Source organism: Anopheles gambiae, chromosome 2 (assembly GCF_943734735.2).
Source record: "Anopheles gambiae chromosome 2, idAnoGambNW_F1_1, whole genome shotgun sequence".
NCBI lineage: Eukaryota > Metazoa > Arthropoda > Insecta > Diptera > Culicidae > Anopheles > Anopheles gambiae.
Window position 1 is genome coordinate 28,758,212 of NC_064601.1, and position 14,196 is coordinate 28,772,407.

Genomic DNA, 14,196 nt, shown 5'->3' on the forward strand with positions numbered 1-14,196 from the left:
GAGCCCTCCGCGGCTGGCGGTTTGGCGGCAACGGAATTGATGCCGCGTGTGGCGTTGCCATTTGTTTGGTCTGTTCTTTGCATCACGTGAAGCACACGAGAGCGAGATGGCAGATCGAGATGGAGAGAAAGAGAGAAAGTGCAAATACGAGATGGAGTAAAAAGCGTGCCCACACAAGCGTACTGTGTCTGTGTGATTCTTGTCTTTTTTTTTTTTGTTCCTTTTCCTAGAGATAGAATTGCGATCTTCTTCACCTTTATGTTTTATTTTCTTCTTCTTCTTCGCTTATTATGTACACACTCACAGCCAGGGAGAGAGCTTTGACAGTCCGCTTTTGTTGGCGTGAAGTAGCTTTTTCAAGTCTCGTTATACCTCGTCCAGCATAACATGGCTGGTTTCCTTTATGCTTTGTCCAACCAGCTCACCCCAAAACTCCCACCGTTTTTGTGGCTTTCGTTATTACTTTTTTACTTCAAGTTTTGCCTAAAGCGTTCGTGCCTGAGACCTTTTCGGCTCTCGTCTTGATTGGCATGATCGCACGACGTTCGTGCGCGCGCGCGCCCTCGCGAAATGTTCGATCAGCGTATGAACTTTGACAGCGGCACGGACGGACGTGTGAGTGGGCCAGAGCAGCGACCAGATGCGTGCCAGATGTCATATCTCATCTGAACCCAACTGACCATACGCGATCGATGCTGACCGAAAGCGAGGCAACCGAAACTCGGGTGAGCTCGAGAAGATCGCGGCGTTGGAAGTTTAACACCGAAGGAAGGCATAAAAGCGAGAAAAGAAAGAAGCCTCTCAGCACATCCTTCCGCCCGGACGACGCAGACCTGTTAAAAATCTAATCTGCTGCCACAGCACGATATGACGTGCTGGTGGTTGTTTTGTGTTGTTCTTCTTCTATGCTCGAAATTTCGCGTTCGCTTTGATAGTCCTTCCATACACGCCCCATTCGCACAGTGGCTAGAAGCCGCACGTCAACCTTTCCCCATTGCTGGGTGGGGCGTCCTTTCCTGGCCGCTTTCGTTACAGGTCAATGCCTCCTTTATGCCCTACGGCAGCTTCCAGCAGAACGGGGGCAGATGGGACAGCAAAAGCGTAGTATTTTCTCCTGGTAGAATCTCGCAAGATGGTGGTGATCGATATGCGAAGGAGGTAGAAAATACGTACCACAAACACGTGTGTAAAGCTAAGCTTTGTTGAAGCGTTGAAGAAATGTGTCGCATAGGAAAGATCGTAACCCTGGATCCCACCTAAATCGGAAACACTAGAACCGTAAAGCATCCCTTTCATCAACCACCGTTTGGATGGTCATTGGCCCGGGAATGGGGTAAACTTTTTCGCTTCGCCGTACGCATCTCTCCATTTGCGCTGTATCAAGCTGTCCCTTCTTTAACCTGGCGCGGTCCTGTATGCCATGACGTAATGTGCGACAAACGCTTTCGCCGCTCTTCGGTGTCGGTTGGAGTGTGCGCGCGCGCGCGTTCGCTCGCTGTTTTCGCGCAAAACCCGTTACCGCTCTGTCGGGTTTGTTTACGGATAGCGGGCACTTTAAATGTTACTTATTTGCTTTCTTTCGGGGCCACTAAAAATAATTTAAAAAAAGCAATCCTACAGGTAGCATAGATACCGTACTACCAGCGTGCGTCTGCTTTTGCTCGGATAGCTAACGGGGCTTAGTGTCCATTGGTGGACAGGTTTATTGCGATTGCGAAACCGGGCAGGGCCGCATTCTTAGGCAGCGGTAGACTAAATAAATCGTTTGTTCAAAGTTTGCAGTATTCTTGGAAACGTTTCAGGATTGTTTGGAATCAATAAAATTGTTGTTTTTAGAGTTTTTACGATTTGTGAGTATTTTTCAAAAATAAACTGAATAACGTGTAAAATAATCGAAGCAAAGCAATCACGCAAACCCATTGGACTAAGGGAGGCATACACTGTTGTTTAAAAACGACGATCCATCACGCTACTGTCGACCCGTACTCCCATAGATCAGTGGTACACTGCCACTTAGAACACGGTCAACGAACTTGGCTCAAGTGGCCACATGCCCTTTAAAGTGGCGGTTTTTTGTTGTTGCGCTGTGCTGCAGCGGAAAGGCAAGAACAAAAAACGAACGATCTTGATCAAATTGAAGTACCAGAAGCGTACAGTACAGTACGGAGAGAGAGAGTGTGTACATCAATAAAATGCATTCACTCATACCGTCGCATCATATTTCTTTTTTGCTGATTTCACTGAGCTCGCGATCCTTTTTGCCTTTTTTTTTGTTTTTGCAGAATTTTACAAAACATTCCATTATTCAAATTCTTCCTTCGTCGAAATTGTTTGTTGATGTGGTGTTGATTTGTGAGAATTGTTTGACTTCAATTAAGTACGCGTGATTTTATATGTTATTAATGCATATGCAGTTAGGCTGTTTGGCATTCTTGCGGCACATGTACCACTCCCGTGATAGTATACGTGACTGCCGTAGCGTAATACTTTTGTTCTGTTCAAGTACTCCTATTGAGCTTCTCTCCATCTTTCTCTTTTTTCTGTCTCCCTCTCTCTCTTCTGCTCTCTCTCTCTCTCTCTCTCTCTCTCTCTCTCTCTCTCTCTTTCTCTCTTTCTCATCTATTTCTATCGCAAACCTCAGCACATGCAAATCTCGCTATAAAACCAAACAAAAAAGGAATGAAATCGATAAAGCCGGCACCACACCAAACCGTTATTGTGCAAATGTGCATTCTTGACCTTTTGCGTTATCTAGCGGCTAATGCGTCGTGTGCAGTGCATTTACAAACGCGGGCGGCCGCGGCTGTGGTCGGAAGCCTTGGTAGCAGAAACGCGCCGGCACCACCAACAACAGATTGTATTCTTGGCGCGTACGACTGCGTCCTACACAGACAGCCGGGCAACTGAGGAAGGGAAAAGAACATACACACACCACAAACAACCAGCGTGGTAGAATGGGTTACATTTGCAGTGTCAGAAGACATCATCTATCGGGTGCTTTATGGTTAGCAAAAAAAGGGCAAAGAAATGAATTGACGAATGTGTTGGTGTCTCCCTTTTTCCCACTCTCGCTTCTCAATCTTTATCCATCTTCTAGCCATGTTTGTTTGTTTGTTTGGTTTCAGAAAGGAAGCATCGCGACTGCATCATGCCGCCACTCGCTGAGCCCGTACGCAGCAGCGTGCTGCGAGCCAGAAGGCAACAAACAAACCAACCACCAGGACCAGCAGGCACGACCTTCACAACTGGAGCCGCACAGAAATGGTCCATTTTGTGTGTGTGGAAAACGTGTTGTTTTTCTCACCCGCGTGTGGTATGTTGGTTTTTTACACCCGTCCGCATGAGGAAAACATTCCAAGCAGGGGGAAAATTGTGTTGTACGACTGTGGAAATGCGGAAAGCAGACAAAACATAGACACAAAACATTCTAAATAATGCAATAGTGCAATATTGCATCACCGTAAGGAGTGGTCTATACAAAAGAACGAATTATAACGGAAACCATATGATACAGTCTGAATAGTGGATAAAGTTGTAAAGTAGAAAAATAATTGAAGCTCTTAGAACATTGATTTTGCTTAATGATAACGAAAAAGAACCTTGATACAGTAGAGATAACAGAATATAGAATGTCATACCAAAATAATGTTTGAAACTCATTTATCATTACCACCGATCGCGGTGGCAAGCCAAAGGAAAGCACAAAAGGGTCCACAAAACCGATCGAAAGGCAACCAACGTGATCCTCATTGTGCCAGAATGTGACAATCAGAACGCTTCACGCCTGCACGACTCGGTACACTTGCAAGTACAGCAAAACTAATAAAGAAGTAATTAAACTCTTCGTCAAAGAAACATGTTAACATGATGATTGCGAAAGAAAGTCGGTCTGTCTTGTTGGTACAAACGCTTCGTTCCATGAGGCTGCAAGCGGCGTCATCTTGCTTCCTGACGCCCGTGTTCCTTCCCTTCCCTACCAATCGACTGCAGTCGAGAAGGTTGATAAGAGCGTCTGGCAGTAAGATTTGCTCTGTGAAAGCGGCCTTTTGTTGGATGTTTGTTGGTGATCCCTTCCGCGCACCAATTGCATCGTCTTTCTCTCAGCGGAGGCCGCGCGACACCAAAAACACAAATGGACCCCTCCCCCCCCCCCCCTCCCTCCTCCGGTAATCATGCCTGCGAGCAAGGGAAGGGCAGGAGCTGGAGAGGGAATCATGCCCGTAAAATCATCAAACTGGGTCCATCCATTTGTCGGTCTTTCGCGCAGAACAATGCTCCAATCTTTCACTCGCGCCAATGCAAATGAAGCAAACTGGGCACCACGCATCTGGCCACGGCTGTACGCGCCAGCTTAACCCTTTCTTTGTGCGGGAAGCCAAGGGGAGGGGGGAGAGTTTGGGGCATGGGAAAGGTTTGTCACACCCCGGTGGGAAGAAATGGGACGATCGGGCGCGTGCGAGAGGAGAAAGCGCGAGGGACAATTTTGCAAAACAACCACATCTCCACCCGGGGAAGGAGAAAGAGCATATAAGCAGCGATGCAAACACTTCAACATTTCACCCATAGTGAAGGGATGGTGCGTTTCAGCGCTTCCCTGGAGGCTGAAGATGGGGAGAAGCGGTTGGAAAGGGAAGCGAAAGAAAAGAAAACAAAAAAAAACTGGCAAACACGCGATCATCGTAAACAGATGAGAAAGCGGACCAAGAGAGCGAGGGGAAACGAGAACACACAAACAGCTATTGACAAAGAGAGAGGGAGAAAGGGAGGGAAAGAAAGAACCAAAAAAAAAAAAAATTACGTCCTCATCTTTGGCCAACTGCGACCCAAAACTCCGCACAAGAAGTTGAACCGAAAAGAAGCAGCAAAACGTAAACATCAGCCTCGTCAAAAATGATGCTACTTCTCGCGTACGGTTTTACCGCGGGCGCGGCTACTACGATAATCGGGCGGGAAATGTGGGGCTGGATTGGTGGCCAACACCAAGAAGTGCAAGAAAAGCACCGGGAACGGGCGCGGGGCCAAGGGTAGCAAGGGTAAGAAGCGACGAGGATCGCGCCCGCGCCCGGCAAGGGTTTGCGAAAGGGCTTGCGAAAGCAACGGTACGCAAGGGGGAGGCCGAGTTTGAACAGTGTGCAGTGGGTTTGTGTGCGAGAACGGCAAACAAAACAAAAAAAAAACATAAACCCACCCTACGAGCACAGCTCGGCGCGGCGAACGAACGGAGGATCGTTCGCCGTAGTACGCCGTGGATGAAGAGGGTGAAGAAATCTCCAAGAACCGTCAACAAACGCACGCACGCTTGTGTATGTGTGTGTGTGTGTAAATGGGGGAGAAGGGTCCAACCGGGTGCCTCGTATGGGGTTGTGAAGAGAGATAAGAGAAAGAGTGGGAAGAAGAAACAAACGGACGGCAGCGTTTGGATACGCGTTAGGAATGTGTGATGTGCAGGCGGGAAGGAGCAGAAACAAGCGGATGGGAAGGGCGGGTGAGTAATTGAGACGAAAAGGGTGTCACTCGCGAAAAAAGCATACTCTTGTGTGCGAGTGAGTGTGTGTGTGTATATAAAGCAGAGAGAGAAAATCAAAACAACGCACCACAAAACCCCCGCAAGATCAACATCAACGCTCATGGGGACTGTTTGATGCTCATGATGATGATGATGATGATAATGATGATGGTGATATTTTCGACGGTGATGATACTGGTTTCGATGACCAAGGACAATAATGGCGATCTTCACGGTGCCATAAATTACTAAACAATGAATCGCGTCTACTGATTGGATTGATTTAACATAATAAAAGAATTATTAAAAAAGGATTATTAACCTAAAAAAATATAACATAGTCAGATGACAAACAGGTGCCTTATAATTGTAAGAACAGTGTAGTACGAACAATCATTATTGGTGGAAAAATCCTTATAATTATTAAATAAATGCAACTAAAAGAGAAAAAACAAAATAAAAGAAATATATTTCACCCAAAATAATGCACGTCACTGTCCTACTGTGCAAAAGGGTTTTACGAAAACCCAGACTAAAACACACAAAACATAAACCCCAACAAAAGTGGAGAACCCGAGAAGGGCGAAGGAGCGTCGCGATCAATGTGCTCCCCATTCTCCATTCTGCTTGCGAATGCCGCACGTACTCTGCGTCAAAAACCGTCTTCTATCTCGTGCTCTCTTGCTCGACAATCCCCATCCCCATACACCATCCCTGCTGGGTTCGCGTCTTCTGACCGAGTGCGCCCATTGGGCCATCGCACGGTTGTATTGGTGCGATTTCAAATCCCGACGCGCGAAGCTTGCCTTTGTGTAACGGATAAAAATTCAAACTTTCAACCCAAGCGACGCGGACGCTGGTGGTTTTTATGTTTGTTTTTTTTTTTGCAGTGAGATGCGTTTTTGGGGCTTTTGTTTTGATCGACACTGGGGAGCGGGTTTTGAGTGGTTCAAAATAAGGTTAGAGACATTTTAAACGAGTTTACTTCATATGCTTTCAAGCGTTGGTAGTATCATAGTATTCCATTTGCTGCCGACAGTCTCTAGTAACAAAACAGGGCAACGCGTTCCCCGCGTTGACGTGGTCCTCGGAAAAGAGGTCAAACTTGTGTGATTACGCCCTTCCAGCGCAACACACACTGGCCGGGCGACCGCGCTTGGTGGACGCGCTCGTGGAGATGGTGGTGCAGTGCATCCATCTCCCGCCCCATTCGCATTCGCCATCGCGTCTATCCGTTCTGCTTATGTCGGCACCTTTTTTTCCTTTAGCCCGGACAACATTTGATGCGTCACATGTTTGGCGCGCTTACACGACCGTACGCTGCGGCTTTTACGCGTTACGCCGCCGACCTATCTCACACACGGTTGGCAAAAGTGACGCAAAATAGGAAGGTCCATCCGGCGCGCAATGGATGGCCTGTGTTTTATGACCATTGCACCGTTGCACACTGTGCGGTTGGCTTGCTTTTACATATCCTATTGGGGTTGGTATGTTTTTTTTTCTTTTCTATCGTTTGTTGCTCCGTGTCTATCGTTCACAATAAATGTCTTTGATTAAGTACAGTTATGCTCGTTTCTCCGTTGCTGGCGTAGATACGCTGTTTTTATTACGTCCTTCTATTTGTCGCATCCACAACGTGTGAACTAGTGAGAGTATGGTTAAATATGGTGAATTGTCCTTTATGTAACTCAATAGATTATGTTTACGGGACGTTGATATTGGCATCATTTGTCATGTTTAATACAATTTTAGAAAGATCTTAATATGTTAGGACATCATACAAACATAATAGTATAGCATACAAACATGCAATACAAACATTTGCCAATCAATGTCGCTAGATAATTCCAGCATTTTTAAATGTAGTTAATATAGTGTGAAAATATTATTTTAGGCACACACTTTGGCACAGGTTCATGGCATGTGTAGTTTAAAATCGCTAAATATTTTCATTTGTCAGCTAGAACCTAAGGTCCACAAAATAGCATTAAAATGGTAAGTGAAAAGTTGCAAAATTAGTAAATTGCACCAAATGAAACAAAACACTTCAAAAAAGTAACACACTTGCTGCCAAACGAAGTGGTGGAGTGCCGTAAAGAGATAAAGATGTAAGGCATTCCTATTAACACTAATTGCCTCGTGCTCGATATCATTCTAACATGGCTCTCGTTAGGGCGTTGGTAAACATTTGCTAACGAGTCGCTTTGCCCCCTTTTCTTGCTGTGTGTGTGTATGTTGTATGGCTTGGGGTCGGCGGGGTGACATGCAGGTAAATTGTCATTTCCGACAGTACACGCACTAATGGTCGTACCACTGTTATGATTCACACAAGTGAATGGATAATTTCGTTTGCACTAGGTTTGAAATGATCGCAAGAGTTTTTGAAGATGTTTCAAAATTTCAAATAATAACAGGTAGTTAAGAGAGAAACATACTTCAGCACATCGAAGCGTGCTTGATTGCGTTCCATAACTACAAAAAGATAACGAAGACAATAAAACAAGTCTTGAATGAACCTTATCTTTTCACTTTTCTGCCGATATGATAAATGTATGTTTGTAACACGCGCATAGATAAAGCAGACAACATTACTCTTCGCTCTTGACCTTCAGATGAGGCTATAGTAGTGTTATGATTAAAACAGGTTGATGATTTGGGAAACACATCACAAATTTGCTAAAAAGATTATTCAAAAGCTTATTCCAAAATGAAGGATGCATTAATTCCAAACATTAGTTCTGTATTAGACCATAGCCATCAGTTTAGATTGTATTGTGACTAAGAAATTAGTTCATCAAACAAACACACACACACACACACATACACAGACCAAAATATTCGACAATTTGTTGTACCAATAAAGCTCCACTAAAGCTTGCTCTATTTAATCACTATTTCCACACTTTTTATGGGGTTGTAAATTGCCGCAACACAACCCGCGCTGCTACTGGTGTTGGTCTGGAGACCGTTCATCATCAAACGCAGCATAACAAGCAGCCCGGAGGCTCATCAAACCGGAACGAAACATGAGTTTTAGTGGCACGACTTTGAACAAAGTCAGATAAGCCCGGGGCACAATAAACGATGAAGACAAAATCACGCAACGCAGCAGTACCACTGACGCGCGCTTTAAACCCCTTGAAGTGTCTCCTGCCGACGAAAGACTTCTCCACCAATCCATCTAGTTTTTTAATGCTACTTTACCCTTTACCCAGTGGGCGCGGGTAGCGTCAGACAGCCACACAACGGAACAGAACAGGAAAAAAGAGGCTAAAGATGACCGGTCGGTGATAAAAATTAGATACGCCTGATTCGGTCCGCGCTTCATTGTGGCAGCCGAACCGAGACAGCTACCGGAATCCGCGCGCAGATGTCTGCACGCGTCTGCTGGCTATCGCGACCAAGTCGAGCAGGCGGTCTTCGCCCCGGTTCAGTAGCAGCAGCGCAGCGCAGAAGAAGCGAACCACGAGCACGCAAAACAAATTCACCAACGAATTACAGCCTCCTGCACCTCCCGGAACAAAGATCTCGTTTGACGCGGAGAATGGAGCGAGAGCCGTGAAGTATCTTCGGTTTTTTTGTCGGTGACTTTCTGCTTCTGCTGTCTTGCTTTATTTATGCTGTCTCCCCCCACTCGCCGTTTTGTGCGCTCGCGCCAAAAGGGAGCAACGGTGAGGAGCCAGCGATGGGTCCTGGCTGGCGATCTTTCAGACTGCGCTTTGCGTACGACGTCTGAAAACGACGATCGAAATCGATGGCAGAAGCGTTAGGCGCGCGCCAACAGTCGTTCCATGCGCGTGGGGCATAGTTTGGGGGTTTCGTTTTACCTGCTACCTTTACGGTTGTCACCTCGCATTCCCCCTGCCCCAGAGATGCTGATTTCAGGCTTGTTGGAGGATTGTGGTTTTTTTCTTTTCTTTTTAAAAGAAGCTTATGTTGCTTTTATTTATACGACGGAATGGAGCTCGTACCACAATGGTACTCCATTCTGACCCGTAAAGTGTTTCACGAATCCCTGCCAGTCCTGTGGCAAGGATTGGACTATTGCCGTTTGTATGACCTCTTTCCTGTTACGGACAGCGATTTGCTGCCGTTCCTCCAACCCTGGGCCATCTCAATTCGAACGTGTTTCCTTAATGTATGAAACTCTTGACAGTTTGAATGATTAGATTAATATTTAAATTTCACTTCACCTTCGTTGGATCCTTCGTCGAACCGGATCAACCGATGAGGGGAGGTGGGTGTGATGAGGCGACTTTTTGTTTTTGTCTTGGTGAAGCGAAGAGCCTGCTCAGATCTTGAAAGGGCTCTCGCATGTACGGATGTCGTGAAGTAGCGTACGAAACGATCGTACAGTGTTACTTGGCAAGAGTAAATCGGCCTAAGCGCGAAGAGGTTTTTGTTTCTCTTTTAGTCTTTTCCAGCTTTTCGTGTTGGACGATGATACGCATCCATAGGTGGGATGGCGGAGATCGGCGTGGGCTATGCTTCTGGATTTTTGGCAAAGCTAGCAGAGGACGAGATCAACTGTCCACCCATCATAGGCTCGGTTACGTTCGACAGAGGAACAGACAGAGTGTAGCGTACCCGAGAGGATCATACCATCCTCTGCTGCCTGTTTCGTTTTGGTATGGAAAGAATCCCTTGTATGGTTGTTTGGACGAGTATGCGATGTGTGAAAAGTATTGAAGTTGGTACGTTGGGGTAGCGCTAAGTAGATTTCGAAAAAAATCTGCCTCTTCTACGTTATTGAAATAAGTTTTAATTTTTCTTGCTAAACACTCATCGGCGTTGTTTTCTTTGTTCATAAATATGTACCTTTTTATCATCGATCTTGATACCATTCCCATGACAAATTGTGTAACATGGAAGGCTACACGCACACACATTACCAATTATACGGCTCGTTTAGGGCACACGTATAAAGTTTGCAATCGAAACACACCTTCCAATCCCTGCTCACGTTAGTCGATCTGCGCCATACATTAATAGTTAAATTATTCGTATTTTTCCACAAGATTTATGTTACGTTTCATGGCAACTCGACACGGAATCGAGAGTGATCAATTTCCTGTAGCATATTTATTAGGTAGAAAAAAACCAAGGTGAATTAAAACAATCCCTCAGCCAACCTCAGGGTGGGTGGAATTCTCACCATCCGAAAAGGGCAGCTATTACACGCACCGGCAAGCAGAGAGTCTTCGGAGTTGGTAGGTGATCGTATGATTGAAGTTAATAAGTATGTTCGTGCTACTGATACGCATCGGTACCATTCGGAGCAGCCTGAGCGGAACGCCAGTGTCGAAATCATCTGTGCCAAGTTAATCGCACGCAAAAGATGAGTCTTGCTATTTTCGAGGTATGTGACGTATGGTGGACTGGTACTTCTTGATCTTGCCGCTGATATTTCGTATTCGTTGCCATTGGAATGTTGACGGAACTGCGATCGTCAATGGTTGGAACGAACACAGAAAAAAAATCCAAAGGTTTATATTCCACATTAACTTTTAAAGGATTTTTTTCCTTAAAAATTATAAAAATGCTTGTGTAACGCTTGAAAGAACTAAAAAATACGTTCCAATCATTTTATTCACGCAAATATTGCTGTTTCTTTTTTATAATCCCTTCTGGATGTTCCTCAATTTATAATAATCTCAATAGGAACTGTCTCTAGGGGATTGCATCTAGTGTCTCATATTACCCGAAGTGTGGCCATAATGAAACAACATTTGCCGTACAAACAAAGGGTATAAACAACCACACATCATTTCGAAGCATAAACTGCTGAGGGACGTGATTCTGCCTACAGTAACCACCTCCGATGTACTCCAGGGCTTTGATCCTACTTACGCAAAAGGGAGGGAAACAAACGGATGCGTGAAAGATATCTCCACAGAAAAGAGTTGCACCCAGCCAGGTCGGACAGATGACACGCACGCCCAGGGATGGACTTGTCGTCCGGACGATCGACCCGATGCGCGATACACGCCTTCACACATTCGCCTGGTGCCTGGCGCGACCCAATCCCTGTTTCGCGCGCGTGTGTGTGTGTGTGTGTATACAACTTGACAGTGTCGACGCAGCAGGAGCATAAATAACTAATGATACTTTGTTTAGCGAAACACCCAATTAATCATTGGGCTGTCGAGGGTCGTTTCGTCTCGGTGGACGATACAGAGCCAAACCAAGAAAGAAAAGGCTTCATCCAGGGACGAGATCCCGGGGCCCGTCGGCAGCGTCCGTCAGACGTCAGGCGTGAAGGCTTTGCCCATTTTGTCTGCTTGGTTCTCGTCGTGGTGTGTTCCCTTTTTTGCGTGTTCATATTATTAGCATTTTGGCGCTGGTGTCCCGTCTGGGCTTCTGATACGCGCTCGTATTTTGCAGGCTCGGCTGCGATCCTGTCGTTGCACGACGTGTGGGCAACCGGTCGCTGCGATCGTGAACAATCGTTTCCAGGAGCCTTTCCGAGATTATTATCTTGCAGCAGCCCAGGATTGACAACAATGTAGCCCGGGACCAGTGGATAGAGATGCTCACGTGCTCGTGCATGTGTGTGCGTGTGTATACAAATTTGGCGCGAAATATGGGCCCTCAACTAGCGCGTTGGCAAAATAAACGAAATATATGCGACAAGCCTGTACCTTTTTGAAGCGGAGCATAGATTTCCTTTTTCAGGATATTTATGGGTTTGTGAAGTAGTTTGTTTGGTTGTTATTTCCAAAACGTTATTTGGTCTTATGTATCTTCTTCGTGGTGTTTTGACATGCTTACGATGCCAGATTTTTTGCAAGCTTACCAAGAACTGTATGTTCTTTGTAATGGGATAGCCAACCCTAGTCGCAAAGGGCAAGTCGAATCAGATGGAATTCAACTTCATCTTACCTTTACAATGTGTAAAGCTTCTTGAAATAGACTTTCAATCAATCCCTTAATGACATTTCAGGAGCCTAGTCCACAGATGTCCAATAAAAATCCAATTTAATTTAGCCAGCAAAAACGTCATACAAGTAGTATCTAATAATTTTTTTTTGTTTCAATTTGTTTCCAAAATTTGCTCTTGATGCGATACATCCGCCGTTATTATACCGAACCAATCAAACTAGACGACGCATGATTAATTTTCCTTTCTCTTACACAAGTTTTGCAAATAATTGTCGGCCACACCTTGACCCAAAAAACAAAGCCACAAATTTGCAATTTCTCGCCAACTTTTCTTGTTGGATGCGGGCCTCGATTTTAATATCATGTGCTTCCGTTGCCGCGCTACCGGCACTGGCCGTGGTTAGCTACTGCCCTGCTACCAAAGATGATTACGTAGGTTCTTTACTGCAAACTTCAAACAATAACGTCGGAATGATCGTTGAAACAGCGGAAGACTAACTTACCCACGGTTCCAGCAACCGCGTTCCGGATGATCCATAATCTCGTTGCCAAATTCGCTCCAACAACGTTAAAAACACTCAAATAAATTGAGAAAGTAGCAAAAGAGATTGAAACAAAAAAAACAAAAACTGCAACGATCATCACCCCATCAAGCCCACAGCACAAAGAGACGACGGCGAACATAAACAAAAGAACATGTAACGTCCCAAAGACGACGAGAAAATCGAATCGATACGATACAACTATCGTAAAAAAATAATCTTACGCTAAGTTTTGCTCTTCAAATTTAGGGCAAGCAACACCGGACCCGAGAAAATCACCCAACACTAACGAAGATAATATGCTGCCAAAGAAAACAAAACAAGGATCGCGAGAGAAAACAAAAAAACGCATAGAAACAACCACGCCAAAGTTCGTCAAATGCCCTCGGGCGAAACGGATCCAACAAACCAGAATGAAACACAAAAAAAAACAAATTGAAGTTTTGCGGTGACCGAACGAGACCCCGGGAAAGGTGAGAAGGTGGTAAGATAATTATTTTTTCCCTCCGAGAAGGAAAAAAGCCTTTCTAAAGTGGCTCCCGGAACGAGACAGTGGCAGCACGAAAGGCACCATGAAGTGAGGTGGAATGATCTCCTGGAGGATGCAATGTTTGGGCAGATTTTTGAGACGCACAATCATACGCGTACGTACAGAGGCCGCGATCGTTGGGGCGTTGATTGCCTGAGGGCTGTGATAATCGAGATGGTGTTCGTGGCTTTGCTTTAGTGGTTTTTTTTTTGTATCCGTTCTGAGGGAGCGTTAGACAGACCCCGGTAATCATTTTCACGAACGTGGATTATCTCGAAACCTGTTGATCGACTTGCACGGTTAAAATGTGGTTCTCTCCCGGTTGTTACGTCAAAACGCTTAAGCAGTAGGAACGATTTTTGCATCATTTTTAACAGCCTTTGATATAGTTGTACTTTCACGCAAAAGATGAAGAATTTAACAGATTGTTTGGAAAAGTTTAGTGTGGATCTTTTAAAACGAAACGACACAAACAATTCAACCATTGACATTTGCCTCCTACCTAACGCCAAACTTCTGGTAGCGTGACTGCACACCGGTTACCAATTTTCTCTGGCCCCATCTGGATATGCTTCTGGTGTTGGCAGTTCTGAGTTGCCTTCATATCCAGGGCCGCTCCACGTCAAGCCAACCGCATCTTACGGCTCGTCGAATCGGATAATACCATGTAATGCCTTGGTGTAAAGTCAATCCCACACTGAACGGTGAAGAGCGGGTTGGCAGAATTAAAGCAGGAA

At 45.4% G+C, this 14,196-nt stretch overlaps 1 long non-coding RNA gene across 1 annotated transcript; it reads left to right on the forward strand.

The window, feature by feature from the left end:
• Positions 1-2,585: 2,585 nt before the first annotated feature.
• On the forward strand, positions 2,586-3,855 carry LOC133391448 (uncharacterized). Its single transcript, XR_009764937.1, has 2 exons — positions 2,586-3,043; positions 3,126-3,855. It is a non-coding gene; the product is annotated as an uncharacterized LOC133391448 (long non-coding RNA).
• Positions 3,856-14,196: the final 10,341 nt, after the last annotated feature.